The sequence below is a fragment of the Pagrus pagrus genome (assembly GCF_965226575.1).
Source record: "Pagrus pagrus genome assembly, chromosome: 5".
In the NCBI taxonomy this organism is placed as follows: Eukaryota; Metazoa; Chordata; class Actinopteri; order Spariformes; family Sparidae; genus Pagrus; species Pagrus pagrus.
Genome location: NC_140189.1, coordinates 9,891,136 through 9,905,409, shown reverse-complemented (window position 1 = coordinate 9,905,409; position 14,274 = coordinate 9,891,136).

Genomic DNA, 14,274 nt, shown 5'->3' with positions numbered 1-14,274 from the left:
GTCGTGTAACGTAAGCTACGTAACTCATGTCACAATCAAAAGCCGTTTACGTTCAGTTCTTTGAGCACATATGATCAGACCACACATGATTAAGAGATTCTTGCACACATTCATGAATCTGAGCACACGTGTACCGACTGAGATGCGGTTTCACAGCTTTTCAGACACATCTACAAAATGATACTGCTGCAATGAGGAGAGTTCTGCTTTACTTAAAACAAGTACGTTGACTTTAAATACCTACAAAAAATAAAAGAGAACATTTTAAAATCTTCATATTTCCACTCGAACCTGAGTAAAGGATCCAAATATGTGTCAGACAATAGAATGTGTCGAAAATAGTTTTTTCTATTCACAACCGTTTCTTTTGTTTTTCTCCTTTTTCTTATTTTTAAAAATCACACAGTCTGACTTCATTTAACAGATAACTAGTTAAATGAACAAACACCAGGTTGCTTACTCGACTGCCTCAGCCTGTCTCTGCAATTACAGCTGTACTGAGCAATGGTCCTTAGAAAGAGAGCTGTCCATCAAGGCCTTTTGAGATGGCAGCTGGTGTGTGTGTGTGTGTGTGTGTGTGTGTGTGTGTGTGTGCATGTGCGTTTGACAGAGAGACAGACATTTAAATATGTAACTTGTCTGATGAAATATTAAGGTTTGAATTTCTTGCTAGGCACCATTAAAGACACTGTATATGTGCATATGTGTGTATGTGAACGTGCATGTTGGCCAGAGGAAGTCTAAGGTTTGCTTTAAAGGCAGCAGGGCTTCCTTCAGTGTTGAGGCAGCGGGCTGCAGGGGGAGTGTAGGTATGGACTGGGGGTGGGGAGCCGGGGGTCGGCTGGTGTCTGGGGAGACAGACAGGGAGAGAGAGAGTATAAAGGATCTCATTGTTTTGAATTCCCTCAAAAGGGAGAAGACAGAGAGGAGGGGGTGGGATGGAGGAGGTATTATGTTTCAAGTGATGTGGAGTGGTCCATTTTGGTTATGGGACACCAGGAGGGTGGAGGTGGTGAGTGGAGGGGGAGAAAAAAAGTAGAGGGAGAAAGAGAGAGAAAGAAAGAAACTGTAGTTTCCAAAAATTCGGATTCCAAAATAAATATTTCCCATCAAAACCTCCTACTTCGTCTCCGTCCCACACACACACACACACACAGAGAGAGAGAGAGAGAGAGAGAGCGAGCCCAGGAGGCTAAACACAGGAATTCTGCTGCTTCATCATGCTTAAATCATCTTACATCGTCTCTGCTTCTCTCTGTTCTGCTCGTCGACTTGTGAGAGAAGGTTTTCTTGAAGACACAGAGGCTCTGCGCTCAGACACAACGACACATATGTGACAAATAAAAGAGTCGTAAAAAGTGCCGTGAAGTTTACAACACTCAAGTTATGATTTTTGAAAGGAGCCGACTGGAAAGTGCGCACATGTGGAAGTCGAGCATGAGAACAGTTTATAGTCACAAGTCTTAAAATAATGCCAAATGTCCTGATGGCATTTGTTTGACTTTGCCTTAAAGCCTCAGCTCCGGGTGCTATGAGTCTCAGAAGCTACAGTATGTATGGACGACCAGCAGCCTGTGAGACTTACTGCGTTCTTTCATCTGATTCATCCACAGCAGCTGCAGCCACTCGTCCCCTGAACCCTGAGCTGTTCCTGATTTCAGAAACATACTAATGGATGTTTCCTGAGACCATAATCTTATTTAAAGAGACTGTGCCTTTAAACGAGCCATCAGGACTTCTGTACGGTTGTGATGTCACAACTATGCAGTCACCACCCTCAGATACAACCCCAGTACGGCTGTGGCTGCAAAAATCCTGACGGAGCTGATGTAGAAACACGGTAGGTGGTGCCTGCTCTGGCATGTGAGAGCTGACAGGCACTAAAATAAAGTGTGAATATAGGTGCTGCAGCAAGGACAGTATGAGAGACTTCCAACGCATCACAAACAGCAGCCTGGTCAGTGGCCCTCTGCCTCTGAGTGTGACGCTGTAGTTACCCCTGTGGTGTCACCTCCACAGGGGTAACTAGTAGAAAGGGGATCTCAGGTGATGGTTGGATGGGTAATACACTGGACTTTGCCTCTAGAGACTGAGCTTTGTGTCCCGTTTTGTGTCAAGAGTGATTTGTTTTTTAATTTATGTTACGCGTAAGTTAACGTACGTAACTTGCGTCACGTGACAAGATTGAAAGGATGTCTTTTGATAAGCTTTCAAAAAAGTACAGTACATTTCCCAAAATTGTAACAAGTGCATTTCGCTAATATACATCGTTGGTCTGCAGGTCCTTTGAGCCTTGTGACTTGTACTGAATCTAATCTATGCCAGGTAACATTTTAGAAGAGTTACTGCCTGCAAGGATTGTGTCCACAATCCATCCACTTAGCAGCCACATGGCACCCAGAGTGGTCCCCAAATACTGGCCACTAATGACAGATGTTGTGTGTGTGTGTGTGTGTGTGTGTGTGTGTGTGTGTGTGTGTGTGTGTGTGTGTGTGTGTGTGCGTGTGTGTGTGTGTGTGTGTGCGTGTGTGTGTGCGTGTGTGTGTGTGCGTATGTGTGCAGTTAATGACTCATTGGCAACATAAAGCACAGACAGCTATGGGAGAATACACTGAGAACATCTCCAGTGGGCCCTGACACGTGGTTTGTGTTTGTGTGTTTGCACGTGTGTGCGTGCACTATTAAAAGAGCCTTGAGTCAGGTGTCCAGCTGGTAGACACACACTGTCTTTGTGTGACGCTACACACACACGCAAACAAACACAGAATGAGAGAGAATGAGGGGGTGAGATAGTGAGACTAGAGTCACACCTGTGGTATTTGTGTGTGTGAATCACATCACCAAGGTCATCTCCTCCATTTTCCAAACACACACACACACACACACACACACACACACACACACACACACACACACACACACAGTCCCCTCCGCTGCTCCATGACCCCATGCATTCATAGATCTCATTGTGGGGAAGAGATGCGCTCGTGGCTGCATGTGTTGTGTGTGTGTGTCTGGGTGGAGGTGGTGGAGGTGGTGGGGGGAGCTTAACCTCTGCCCCCACATCCCAGTGTCCTGCCTCATCACCGTCCATATGTTGCTTGGAGCACTGGGATAAACCTAAGTGAGTGAAGATGTCTCTTCTAAGCGCCAGTGCCTCACACCTCTGTGACCTCCTGATGTAGGATGTAAGAAACTTGGCTGAGCATTTAACACAGTTAAACGCTGATAAGGGAAACGCACTGTAAAATCGTGAATCAATAAAATTAAACACATGAATCAGCAAAACATGCATAATTAGAACAAAAAAAATCTTGAAAATTGAAATGACTATAAAATCACTGCAGGTACAACAACAACCTAACCAATATAACAAGTCTCATCATAAACACATGAGAATGAGAACAAACCTAAAAACGATTGTTACAAATTATTGTCTTAATTCAAGGTCACCTTCTTCATCATCCCGTGCTGTTCCAGTGGAGGGTCGGTAACCAAACACGTTCTCCAAAACAAATAGTAAAGTACTGTTTGACATTGCCGTACAAAAACAATGAAAAAAACAGTGAGTATTTCACAGTGGTGGAAAGTAGGTTAAGTACTGTACTCTAGTTAAATAAAGTACTTGTATTGCTATGGTGTGCTACTATCTTCTCCACTACATTTCAGAGGTCAATCTGACACTACATTTATTTGATAGCTATAATCGGTTGCGTTGGTTAATTGCAGATACGATAAGTCTATGGTAAAGACTGTGGTCATGGATGTAAACAGTCTTGTCTGAGCCCATCCACCGTATGCAAAGCCTGCCTCCAAAGAGATTTCTCCTGCCTCTGTATTTCCTCTCACTGTTAACCTGAACTGTGTTTCCCCTAAACCTCCAATATATTTTAAGCAACAGCACCTAGGGTATTGCTGTAAGTCACATTAATGATTTTCTATTTGACATGTTTGGCTGATTTTTAAAAGTTAAATTTATCACCAAACACAGTGTCCCAGTTTGTTTCCTCGGTACACTTTAATCCACCGGCAAGGCAAACTGGTACGATAAGAGTTTGGTGCTGTGTTTGGAAATTGAATAATTTGACAGGCTGCAATGATTTGCATTGTTAAAAATAGATCATGATTCAATGATGTTAGTGTGTTGTCATATTATGAGCTGGTGTGTGTAATGATGGTGATGATGATTTAAATATTAACCCCTCACAATCATGCTGCTAATAAATTGTGCTACTCAGCTTTCGGGGGGTTGAGACTTGTAGGTTGAGATGCAGTTGGGGTTGATTTTCTCTGAGGGAGGGTGGAGAGACAGAGAGGGGAGGCAGAGAGAGAGAGAGAGAGAGAGAGAGAGAGAGAGAGAGCTGTGAGGCTCCAGATGAGACTAATTTCCTCAAGAGGAAGACTGAGGGAGGTGCTGTCCCTCTGTGTGTTTGTGTGATGTGGTACGCTGTTATGCCTGTGATGTGGTGCGTTTTGATCTGCATACATTTCTGTGTGTGTGTGTGTGTGTGTGTGAGAGAGTTGGTGCTCTGTGTGCACACATATGGGCATTTAGCTAGCATGTTTCTAATGTGTATGCCTGTGTATTGGTAGCCTTGCTTTGAAATCACACAAACGCACACCACAACTGCTAGGAGGTCCTTGCCAAGCCGACAGTTTGGTGGGAGGGGCGGGGTCCGCCACTGAAAGAAAGAAATTAAGGAAGTGGGAAAGAGAAGAAAATGAGTGACAGAATGTGAAAGGACAGTCGGGGGGAGGTGGCAGAGCAGCGAGGACAAATGGAGTGGAATGAATGCTGCAGTGAAATTAGACACACACGCACACACCAACACACACACAGAGCGAGAGAGCAGGCCGATTGCTGCACTGATTAGCCGAGGTGCTGCTCAGACTGAAAAAGAACGAAGAGCCCCCTCCAGTTGGCAGAATGAGACTGATACGTGTTCAGGTTTCAACACGTCTCAGTGCCCAGTCAGTGACCGTCATTCATTTGATTTCTATTATACTGAGACTTCATCAACACTACACTGGTCTAAATAAAGCACTTCAGTTACATTTTTATTTATTTTGTTTGTTGTTTTTTGGGTGTGAATTTGACTCTGGCATACTTTTATATTCCAGATACATTCATTATCCTTGCTCCTTTGTTCCTGCTACAATTATTTTCTTTCTGGGAAGACTTGTTTGTGCGTAGAGGAGCCACAGCTGTTTTAATAAAGGGATGTCATTTGATGTCGGTGGTAACGCAACAAGAAACCAAGCAACGTGTCAGAAAAGGTAAGAAGAAAACTTACGGCTAGCAAATATGGATGCTAACAAAATGATTTAAACATCTTTTTTAATGTATTTAAAACTTTGCTTCTTTTCAAAAAAGAGGTCCACAAGGTACCTTTAACACATCACACGTGTGGGAGAGTATGAATGAGAGGAGTTTCCTTCAGCCCTCTCTGCCACAATGTGGAACATTTGATGCAATCACCAGACACACCTACTATCTGACCTGGTTATTATACAGGGTGTCAGCGATGGTCTAAAGTCTGAACGTTAGCTAAAAAATGTCACCTATCAGCTTTTTGTTCTTTTCCCGGACACTCCTCTCCACTCTCCTCTCTCCTCTGGTTCCTTTCATCTTCTTTGCTGCCTTTAAAAGGAGATGAGAGGAGCTCATCTGATTGGTCATTACTGAAGCCGCCTCACTCCACCTGCTGATTCTGTATTCCTCCTACTAATATGCAATGGCATGTAGTCAGTCGCTCTTTCAAGCTGTGCCTGACCAACAAAACTGTGAAAAAGTAGTTGATCCCATGTGACACAGACATCCTGCAAGTGGACTTTATTTATTCAGACTTAATAAAATTGCAGCAATCAAACCCACACTGTGTTTTTTCTTTAGATTGTGTCCCTGTGCAGCATACCACACCCTCAGCCCATAGGACTACAACCTCTACATGAACAGACACAGATGACTTTATTGCGCACGGTTAAACAGTAACTATATTTACTGCACTGTGTTCCTGCAGTCATCTGAAATCCTCCCAATCCATTTGTGAGATAATGTATTCAGATGACTGGACTTTATGATTTAACCCGGTTAGTGAGTGCTGCATTTTTAATAACAAAGAAAACTGGCATACCTTAAGCAAGTTTTCACTGATCTGACTGTTTGATTTTCCTGGTACTTCTTTGAGCATGGAGGCGAAGGTAGAAAGGAGGTCAATATTGTTTTTTTTCCCCCAGTTTGATGTAGAGAAAGTAGGGTGATTTCCAAATAGGCTCCACATCAATATTCATCCCGATAAGTCGCCCACTTTCATCTTTTTACATTTTCGATTCTCGCTCATTTCCACCACTGCCAACCCCCCTCAGTACTTTTTGAGGCATTCTGTATAATGTCTTAAAATCCAGGCGATGAGGTGGGCCACAGTGGAATACAAACTACTTGAGCTCCCCGCGTATCCTCAAACTGTGAGGTAAAGTTACTTTGCTTCCAGAAAAGAAAGAAAAACTCATCGTTCGCTTAAAAACTTTAAACTACCCTCTCCTGGAACCCCCCCTTGATAATGCAGAGCTAAGAGAAATGTTCCGGGTTCAGTTATTGACAAAGGTAATGTGTGATCTCCTGGAGGAAACTCTTTATGTGCGATGTCCCCTAAGGAAGCTGTTAAAATGTGAATGCTAATGTGGGGAAATGCATTAATACTGAATTGTGTGTGTCTTACAGGCAGCCTCAATCAGAGAGTGATGGATACGGGCTGATTTAGGAGAAAGTTAGGTGAGAGGTATTCTGCTCCGTAAGCGCTAATGGTTCAAGCAATGCTTCTCTCTTTTCTTTCTCCATCTAATGTCTATCTATCCCCTGTGTCGCTCCTCTTTCTTTTACTCTTAATTAAAGGAGGAGGCTCTCTTAATCTCAGCACACTGCGCGCTAATAACCTGCAGGAGGCCTACCTCCCACAAAGAGCTCGGAGAAAGAAAGACGCAGACAGAGGGAGAGGGTCGAATCAGTGTCAGCACACAAGTGTCTTTGTCTGGAAGTGTGTCTGTGGGAGGGTGATGCAGCGCGCGACTTATGAGAATGCGTGAGTTAGGGTTTAACTAAACTAAGCCCTAACCCCACATGCCAGTGGAGGAAGGGCTGAGGGGTCAGGGGTCACATGTGGCCTGATAAAAGGGGCCTGAACCCCCAACAAAAAGTCATGTTCCTGGGAGTGGGGGCTGGGAGGAGAAGACTTATTACCATCAGCTCTCGCCTGGCCTCTAACAATGACGGATCAGCATCTGTACATCCCGACACATTGACACTTATCCCTCAGCGGGAGCGGGAGCACGTCGGAGAGCAGCAGAGAGAGGGGGCTGGTGGTGGACATCTGTAGATGTGCTCCAGCACGATGAGGCGCTGAGCAGCGCCTGCTGTCGAGCAGCAGCAGATCGGCTGATTCAGGCTGCCATCCATCTGCATCTCATTGAAGCTGTTCATTGGTCCGATTGGACGAAATAACCTTAAAGTGAAGGCTGAGCGTACCAGCAGATGAACAGGTGCAGAGTGCAGAGCGCAGCTTTTGTCAGACTCACCAACACAGTGCTACCACAGAGAGTATGGTGTATTGAATTAAGACAGAGTGTAAACACATACTGTGTAACAGTGGTTCAGTATTGCTTTTAAGTTATTAAATACATTATGTAGTTGAACTTGTGGATTTTTAGGGATAAATGGAGTAGCTCTAGGCTATCTTACATAGTTTCCAGGGGATAATATCTCAATCTTTGCAGGTCTTGACAAAAGACCTTAAGATACGGTGGAAAATGAAGTGGACTCTCCGCCACGAGGTGATCTTTTCACCCGTATCTGTTTGTTGGTTGGTTTGTCAGCAGGATTACACAAAAACTACAGAGTAGATTTCCACAGAACTTGGATGGAGGATGGGTCTCAGCCCAGAACAGACCCCAGTAACTTTTGGTGTGGATCCAGATACAGGGACGGATCCAGGAATTTCTCCTCACTTTCTTTAACACAGGATATTTTATTTTTGAATGCAAGACTTGTACAGGACTATTTTCATAGTGGTATTAGTGGAAAGGGTAAAGGGGTCGTTGGGCTTTTGTGGAGGTATGTGCTCTAATGAGTGCCATTCTAGTTTTTTTCAGTTTTTACCTTCATTCTCTCTGGTTATGTCGTCATAACCATGAAAGGGCTGAGACACAGGAACACTGGGAAGCCCAGTAATCTTGTGTTTCTTGCTTGTGAACTCAGGTTAGTAGTACAATGTTATGAGTGACCCGAGAGATTAAGATTACATTTCAGAAGAGATATCACTCCTATGTTTTCTGCTGTCCTCAGCACTGTATAATCAAGTTCCATCCTCTAAATGAACTTTGCCTGCACGTCCCATGGTAAGCCCTTTAGATTAAACTGCCAATTATCATAAAGGACTTTTAATTTGGCATCAAAGACCTAAAACAATGTCCCACTGCTCGCCATGTTTGACATCAACACTCAGGGACTTCATCCCTATAGCCTCCATGAAGCTTTGTGTCATGCTCCCTTTATTGCACCTCTCCCCTTCCCTCACTCTGAAAACACTATGGCTTATTATAATAGGAGGGAAAAGCAAGGGAGTGAGGAAGAGTAGATTAGAAATGAAAGCAGTAGACGAGGGGTGGGGGTGTCCTTTAGGCAAGACCGATGAATAAGGTGTCGTGACTGATGACTAGGGCTTTCTCATGGAAATCAACGCTGGCAGAGTAATTAGGAAGCTCTTTCATTAGCTTAAACACAGCTAGGCAAAGAGATGCTTCTGGTGCATCTCCCTCTTTTTCTTCAGCCTGCCCCGATAGAGACTCTCTCCTGGGAGGACTGGATCTGTTTGAGCCTTAAGTTTTCATTAACAAACCCACTGGGATGAATGGGGGAGAAGAAGAAGAAGAGCGGCAGGGAGAACGGAGAAAAAAGAAAGCGCGCAACGCACCAAATCAGATCATTAGGGTGGTTTCTCAAAGTTATTTTTATCCTGCGCAAGGCTCTGATTCAAATTAATAGTCAATTAGCCCGACTATTAACATGCATGCCAGAGCTCGCTCCCGTATGTGAAGCAGCAGCTCGCAGGAGAAATGCTTCTCGGTCGTCTGACATTTCAACTTTTCCTAATGCAAATCACCTCCCTCTCCTTCCCTGCCCCCACGTTTCTGTCTTTTTTGAATGTATGTGTTGAGTTGCTTATGAATGATTCAAGAAGGAGCACGCCGCTAAGTGTTTGTGGCTCTTAATGTGAATCGGGGGCTGCTTTTAACGTGTCCCTCCTCATCAACACGCAGGTACTGGCCCCGGGTGCAGCGCTCGCTCTGGCCCACATTTCAGTCACGTGATTTCACACAAAATTTGCGCCCCCGTACACACACACAGACACACACACACTGCAGGCCCCGGTCGCTGTGCCCTGCAGCTGCCTGTACACTTCCCTCAGAAGCTGGGAGTGGGTCTGTCTGGAGAACATGAGCTCAGTAGATGCCAGGAGACTCTTTAGCTGTCAGAAAATCTTGTTTACTTTTCATTTTTACACCGCGCCACAGCCCCACTCTGGGGCTTTCTCATCCCTGCTACACTTCCAAAAACTTGTACCGGCTGCACTTGTGCTTTTCCCCTGTCTATTTCTCTTAGCGACTCAAACCAACTGGTGGATTTGAGAGCAGACTTCAACAAATATACACTTACAGTTGTTTCTACAAGCCCGACTCTGTCATGTTTTTGGCTTTTGCTGGTGTTTGGCTGAGTATGCACCGCACGAGACTTGTTTGATTGAAGAGATTCTCTTAGATTATCCGACTTAAACCTGAATTTCCTTCAAGACCTCGCTTCTACTGGAGGTCAGACAAAGCTGAGGCTCATACTGAGGTCATTAGTTGAGTGCTGAAGCCTTTAAGGTTCACTAGATGAGGCCCTCGCAGTTTCCTCCACAGGACAAACCTGGAATGTGTTTGGATAAAGCACCGGGTCTGAGAATCATTACGACTGGCCTGGTTATGGGCCGTGTAATAAGTACACCCTTTAGTACCCCTTCCCCTCGGGCCACCATGATAAACACAACTGCTGTTTTCACTGTCTGGACTTTTTAATTAAGGTTGTAAAACAAGATCCTGCAGTGATAACTAATAGCACTGGATTGCCTGTAATAGCCAGTTATTGTGAAACTCCATATAGAGAATGTCGGTGTCTGTGTGGGGTACCGTAGCAGGCCATTATTAACAAAGCTCTGTGGTGCACCCAATTACTCAATGGGAACTTTGTTTGCCTGTAAAGTTAGTAAGGTAATGGTTAATAATGACGAACAAATCAGAGGAATAGCCCCCACTTTAAAGGAAGTCTTGCATCTAATTGCAATATAACAATTAAAAACATAAAATATGACATGAATACGAATTAGATGCTTCCTAATTACAGGGAATTGCACACAAAAGGGTGACTAAGCGAAGGCAGTTTAGACCACCGGTTAGACTGGAGGAAAACAGGACTCGGGCTCTGCTACAGACCTCTCCGAAATCCAAATCACAACAGAGGGACAACGTCGAGCCTGCTGTGAAAGCTGATCCAGGGATCTACAAGAGTTTCCATGCAAATGGCTCCAAAATTAAGAACACGTGGCGCTCCGGTCAGAAAGATTCTACCCCCACTCCAAAAACGCAAAGAAAAAGAGAGAAAGAAAAGGCCAGCGCCTGCCTCACATCTGCCAAGACAAACAGAAAAGAAGTGGGGGCTGGTGGGCGGCTGCGGGTAGTAAATCTTCAGTCTAATGAATGAGCACCTCCGAAAATATGTCACCCATTGGCCCTGCACGTGGTAAACATTCAACTCGAGCCAGATAGGAGGGCTTTGTTCGCTCTCCTCTCCCCCACCGACACTCACAAAAACTCTGTACTTGCTGCTGTCCTCCCCCTATTGTCCTGCTAGCACGCATCACCCACAACTCTCAGACAGGTTGAGAAAAGACAGCTTTGTGTTGGAGAGCCTAATGAGTTGACACTCTTCCATGTTGTTGGCAAACTACGATTTTAGTGAGCCATGTTAGGGGGAGCAACCGCAATAACTTGGTGAGTTTTATGATCAACACCAGAACAATTACTAGTGCTTGAGGAGCCACTGCTACTTTACAGACTGAGCAAAGTTAGCCTGGACCCGTGACAGGCCACGCAACCACTTACACTCAGCTCCAACACATCCTCATACCAAAACGACAACATGTGTCACCATTCCCAAAACAACACGACCGCTGCAGTAACGACGTCACACGTACCAGACATTCGGCGTACGGTCGCAGTTTGGTTAGGTTCAGGAAAACATGGCGGTTTGGGTTACTGTGTCACGTGATGTTACTTCACTAAGTTAGTAAGTTCAAAGAACTCACTGTTGACTTCTGGTTTCACTCTGGACATGAACAGTGGTCTCCTGAATGAAAGTCCTGTGCTTGGGTTCTGGGCCCGCTACAGTCAAAGTACAATTGGCTTAACCAGACCTACTGTGTGTCATGGGCACCTGTATTCTGTCTACCGGATCTGGACCACCTCTGCACCAATAATTCAAGGCTGTATGTGGGTGGATGTGGCTGTGTTACCCATCACTGGACCTGACCAACTTTGCTATGTGGGTATGAGGGCTAGCAGAGAGAATGGCTTTTGGATGTGACTAAAATCAGACAAAAAGAAAAGTGGCATCTGGCAGATATCTGGCCCCTTTGAAGATAGAGAAAAGTAAAAGAAGGGTGTGGTAAAATGAATAAAGGTGGATGGATACATAAAGGTATTATTGAAGGTTTAGAAGATATTGTACTGTGACAACAACCAGCCAGACACTAATCTCCCAGTCCTAAGATATGAAAAGAGGGCGTAGACCAGGAAAGGCTATTGTGCGAATTCAAAAACAAGTGATCAGGTATCAGGGCAGCATATGCCAGACGTGTGTCCATCAGAGAGGAGGGCTTTGGCTCTGTCACAAGATGACTGCAGGGAAGGACCCGCTGAAAAACCTGCCTGTGATCATCCTAAACAGGCTTGTGCTGTTCGTACATGAAACATAAGACTGCCGCAAGTCTTTTGAGGTGAGCCAGAGAAGTCAATTAGCCTTTGTGGCAGAGAAAACCCGCCAGCAGAATCCTCACAGATGGATACCTTTGTGGTGTTTGTCAGCACTGCTCTAATTTACAGAGCACGGTCGATGACAACTTGCTGCTTGCAGAGAGTATCGACGAGATATTCCTGATTTTTGAAGCTCATGAATATTTCATAAGTTGTAAAACAACTTCAGCAAGAGCCGAGTTTAAAATGTGTAACTTCTGAGCGAAGGCTACAAATGTGGCTTCCTTCAAGTCCCTCCATAGAAATGAGTCTAATTTTATTTTTCTTTTCAGGGCAAATCATCCCTGCACATTCAGAGACCTTTTTACACCGTGTGGTTTCTTTGTGAGAGCTGCTCTTCAGAGCCAAACAGGACATCTAAAAGCTTCTTTTCAAAGCTCGGAGAAAGTCAACAAGGTAAATGGTGGTGGCGCACAGCACATACCTAACAAGACAAGGGCCTTGTATACAGCTCGAAAACCCCATCACCAAGTCAAGGAGCTCCTTCAATACCTCCAAATGTGAATGAAGTCCTGGGGGGCAGTTAACAAGACTGCACCCCAGGTAGAGGCAGGGGCTTTATGGATGGGCTGGCAGTCCGACAATCAGAGCTGATCAGAGACAAGAGGAGAGCAAACAAGCTTTTCTGCTGCAGAGAAAGGCGACCAGGCTTTACTGCATGAGAGCAGCTCGGGATGAACCCCCTCACATGTGATGTAAACAATGCAGTAATTACAACTTACACTGAATTTACATGACGACTCCTCTCTTTCTTTGTTTATCTTTTGTCATGTGACACAGGCCTGCTGTATTTCTCTGACGATACACAGATCACTGTACACTAACATTTAGGAGCACATGAAAATCATGTTGTTGAAGAGGCCGACTGCTGTTCAAACCTTCCTGATGTGAGTACAGATGTTTTTCTTTTATTGCTGATGTTCATAATATGCTGTTGCATTATTGTCTGTTGGCAAACACTTGTTTGTACTATTACCATTTTCCTGTCTCTCAAAGTCTATTGTGAGGTCAAATGTAAATGCATTGGACAAATAACCGGGACTATTTGAAACGGATATTTGATGTCAGTGAATGAATTCAACTCATGTCAAATGTAAGTCCAAAACAGTCCAAAAGTCCAGTTACAAAATGCCTGTTATAAGCAACCGTGTGCTTAAAACAGAATCACCCAAATCTCTCAGTCTTAACATGTCAGCAACATTTCTGACTACCCAGAGGTCAAGGCTCAGCATCTTGATTGGCAGTTATTTACACAAGCGTCACAGTTCACATATTATGACATTATTACAGTAGTCCTAGTTTGGTTAGGTTTAGGAAAAGATCATGCTTTGAGTTATAATAACTACAGTTAGTCTCATAATGTCAGTGATGTAAGTTACATTATTTACATTCAGCACGTTAACTTATGTAACATAACTTTAAAACAAATCACTCTTGACTCTTGGTCACCAATGGGACACAAACCCCAATCTCTGGAGGGAAATGCCAATGTATGACTCATCCAACCACCCCTGACTCACACTTTTGCTGCTCTACTGCAGAGAGGCACCTACAGTGTCAAACTCAGAAGGGTAGGGCAACTAACAAGGCTTCTGTATTTGATACGATGGGAGTAAGAACAGGCTGGTCAATGATAGTAGTTTTTACCCTTTTCATACCTGACACCAAGGTACATGTAATCGGGTTCTCAAGACCTAACAAATAATCAACTCCAGGTAGGCTTTTCATTGTGGAAGCCTTTAACCAGGTGGATCCAAGCAGCCCATTTCTTTATGGACCTGGCTTGGTCCAATGGGGAATAGTGATACTCAGTTGTACGCTCACAAGTGACTTGAGATTTGACTTGAGACTCTGTATCCGGTGCACATGGCCACAAGTGGCAACAACACTATGGCGACGAGCACAACAACTGCTGCTGCTCTCCCATGTGTCACAAGCTTTGCCTTCAGGAATTACACACAAGGTGCAAACAAAAGATGCAAACATGCAATGTTTGCAGAATGAATATAAAAGATGCTGGATCGACCACATCAAACTTCATCACGTACCTGAAAACACACCCGATAGGTCAGTCACTTGGTAATGTCAAAGTTAATGGACAGTTAGCAAACATGTGATGCTCAGCATCGGCTATCATGCTTTGAATTCCTT